Below are 3,721 nucleotides of genomic sequence, written 5' to 3'. Positions count from 1 at the left end.
TGCTAATGACTTCCATACTGACGTTATTAGATACCTATATACGCTACGCAACGCAAGCTATATGACATTTTGAAATATTACTATTGCCTAGAACAGTGTGATAGATTGTTGCGTCCGTGGTCGTACCATAATAGTCAAGGCGTTCCGAGTCGCAAGTCCTTCTCCGATTTTACCGTTTCACCCGAACCAACTGGAGCAATTTTAATTATATCACACAGTCAGTCCGAATTCGTGTAATTTTACGAACGGTCGCGCCCAAGTCCAAATCGCAATTTTCAGTCACAAATCATCAACGGTTCATGTTTTAAAAGCATGAACAAGAGGTGTGACATAATAACAGAGGTGGTCAGTAACGAAGTACTTCTACTTTTTGGAAGTACTCAAGTAGTTTTCCTCTACTTCTGGTACTTACTCAAGTAGATCTGATTTTCTCTACTTCTACTTCGTAATATTTTGTGATCTACTTACTTACTTTTCGCTATTTTCAGTTTGTCAAGTAGAAGTAGTTTAATCCCCCAATACGAAAGATAGCCTGAGGAATTTCGGGGCTGTTTTCACGGAGAACCAACATTTATTATTCATAAAAGTCAAGTGAAGCCCAGAAAATTTTTCGCGCTTTCTCAAGTGAAGCCCAGAAAATTTTTCGCGCTTCGCGCACAGTAGTTATGGAATTACATATCTGTTTTCAAGAAAGTATCAGTGAATACAATTTAGGTACCGGATTGCTTATGGTTCCGCTCACACCGCATTGTCGCCCATATCAAATACAAATCACCGAAAATATGGCCCAACATAACGTTTGAAACTACCGTTTCACAATCTAACAATAACCTATCCTATTGTTATCTAGCAGCTCATGACGTGTCCTGCTAATCTGGAGAATCCTGCTTACACCTGTTTTAGCAGATCACCTTTGAAGCTTTATGGACAAAATACATGAAATATATTTTCCTGTTTTTAGAAGTGGTATTTGTATTTCACTTTCAATTCCGAGTATGATACTCGGAGTATCATACTTTGAGTTCTAATTACTTTCAATTATTTTGTCTGCAGAACATACATCTTTAAGCATAAAAGCAAAATGCCTCTATTATGCGAAAATAAAACTACACTAAATATAAATATCACGATCCAAAATATTTGTGATTAACGTATACTAATCGCGCAAAATGTTGAAACTGCATCCGATACAACTTCTCCGTATATTGCTCTTCGCCTAAACTTGGGGCCTTATAATATGAGGTAGGGCGCCATGCCATGATATTCTCTAAAACGGGGCCTTCTAGTAAACAAAGAGTTAGTATCGCATTTTCATAGCACTACTATAATTTGCATCCCACGCGTGGCGAGCTCAATTGCGTACCTGTACGGAAATTTCGCAATGATCATTTGCAAAGCTGCGGATTCTAACATTCCGATATGCATGTGTCTGTTCCGAAATAACTAAGACTCGCTGTGTGCTGATTACACAATACAGCTGAAACAACGACCCTTCGGAATCGATCGACAAAAGTACGTTTTAACGTGGCTGAGTTTGTTTATTAGGACCTCAATTCGCGATAAGCGATTTCGAAGTCTTCATTCTTGAAGGTCGTCTAACAACGGGTGCTGAAGCTGTGGCGTTGGTAGTTGCAGAGAGCGGCCCTGGTGCAACCTGAATAAAATCACTCAATTAGAAGCATAGGTGGCGAGTAGGGCAGCGTTGAACGTTCCAACGCGGCATGACCGATGAATGGATCGCGAGTTCGAGAACGACCGAGGTCGACTACAGTAAATTCTACGCAAGTGGTGTAGGCTTATCTAGACTCTAGTCGCCACCCGGTTCGCATAAGCTGCATCTTGCGCAAGCTCAAAAAGCACGCGATGAATGACGACAGCACGGAAATCATACATGGTCCGGTGTATGATACCGAAAGGCACCGGAACACCGTGAACACCGATCTTGAGGTACTTACGAGATCCTCCGGTCCTGTAGGAGTGACGTTTAGGAGTGCATGGTGCACGAACGCATGGACGTCTCACGTTGATGCATCTGTACTTTCCGGGAATGTATTCGCAACCGTAGCTGTTGGAATTGGCACAAGAGTAGACTGGGGCTGGTCTGTATCCGCAGGGGCGGTAGCTAGTTGGTCTTGCGATGGCGCAGGCGACTTGACAACCATAACGGCTGCGGTTAACTGCAAATAGTTACCGGTAAAAATTAGAATCTCGCACTAACAGGGCGCGACGACTTGTCGTCGTCGTCATCTGTCCGTACTCACTTCCTGGACAATACAGGCTGTAGGCCGAGGCGGCACTGACGATAGCGAGGATGATCAACAGACGCATTTTGCTTGTTCTCTTCGTTGCTTGATTTAGAAGCTGAATGAATGGCCTCCGTAACGCCGTTTTTTATACGTTTCGTCACGGCGTAGCCGGAATCGTGCGTTGGGCCGAGAGAGAACAGAGAGAGTGAGCGGGAAAAAAAAATTCTTTCTTCATCGCTTTTGCCACAGCGCATCGATCTCCTCCGTAAGCTCTTTGTCATGATGATGTCAAAGAAGAGAGATGACAACGCCCCCCCCCCAGCAATCGGAACGTGGCGAAAGAAACATAAATCCAGTAACCTCCACCCCGACGCGTGCTGCATTGTAACACGCGTTGAGGGCATGTACAACCCGCTTCCGAGCATTAAACATGGAGCAGTAAGTAGCTGATGGAACAACGCCCCCTCCCGCGACTAATCCAAGAAATGCTACAAAGGAAAGGGAAAAAATGCTGACGACTTGGTTTTGCTCATCTAGCAACCGTAACCAACAGAAATTGTTGGGGCGTTGGTACAGCGGCCCCTTTGCGCCTAGGCAGTTAGTTGAGTAGTTTGTTTCACAACCAACTAACACTCCGTGTGCGGCGTAACGGCGCCACTTTCCCCAGTAGTTCAATAAATTTGTCGGGCGGTCAACAATTCTGTGTTGAACGACAGTAACGCGCGCGGAATAAAAATCGAACAAGTAAGCAGTCTGGCTGCGCAATCGAGTTAAATTGAATATCATGTTTTCCCCCGACTCATAATGAAGGTGTGTGCGTCAGTGAGTGTAAATTTATGATTCATTCGGATTCAGATAACGCTCCCGGTATGTGATAGTAATGGATGACCCCCGCACGGGCTGGGAATCGATCGGTGAAATGTGCCTTGTGTGGTAATATGCAGCGTGGATTGACGAGAGGTCAAACGGCTTTTTTACTCTCGTGTTAAGGACACGATACGATCCGAGGAACGCCGAGTCGCGTCGTCCGATAGGGCCACTGAGGACACTGTCGTCGTTCGCGTTGTGATCGTTGCGTAATGGTGCCTCACAGCGGTATGCGTGGATGATACCATCGTGTGATGACAAGTCTCTCGCCGCATCAAGTTCTGTGCTTCGCATACAACATGATGCTGTAAGGACGACGTGAGATGAGAGGTCTCTCGCTGCAAACACTTGCAAAGCGATCTTTCTAGTGAACGTTCTGCTGAACGAACGAGTCGTCGTGGCGTAGTCAGCTCGGGGCACTCGACTCGAAGGAAGATCCGGCTGTGACGGAATCGACTGGCATGTGACGCGGCAGTAGTTACGGATCACGCAATGACGATTTATCCACACGATGACGGCATCACGCAACGTTCGCCTGACCAACACACACTTTCCCATTGTTGCAGCCCTAACCCCGCTGACAGCGGCACACGCATATTCACGAAATC

At 45.7% G+C, this 3,721-nt stretch overlaps 1 long non-coding RNA gene across 1 annotated transcript; it reads right to left on the bottom strand.

Annotated features, from left to right (window-relative positions):
• Nucleotides 1-1,517: 1,517 nt before the first annotated feature.
• On the bottom strand, nucleotides 1,518-2,157 carry LOC145451700 (uncharacterized). The gene is made up of 2 exons (XR_013919003.1): nucleotides 1,956-2,157; nucleotides 1,518-1,654 (listed from the first exon to the last, which is right to left on the bottom strand). It is a non-coding gene; the product is annotated as an uncharacterized LOC145451700 (long non-coding RNA).
• Between the last annotated feature and the right edge of the window lie 1,564 nt (nucleotides 2,158-3,721).

This window comes from Botryllus schlosseri, chromosome 12 (genome assembly GCF_051294905.1).
Source record: "Botryllus schlosseri isolate E-star chromosome 12, Bs_hap1, whole genome shotgun sequence".
Classification (NCBI taxonomy): domain Eukaryota; kingdom Metazoa; phylum Chordata; class Ascidiacea; order Stolidobranchia; family Styelidae; genus Botryllus; species Botryllus schlosseri.
Note: the sequence above shows the minus strand (reverse complement) of the source record. Positions and strands in the feature narration are given on the sequence as shown.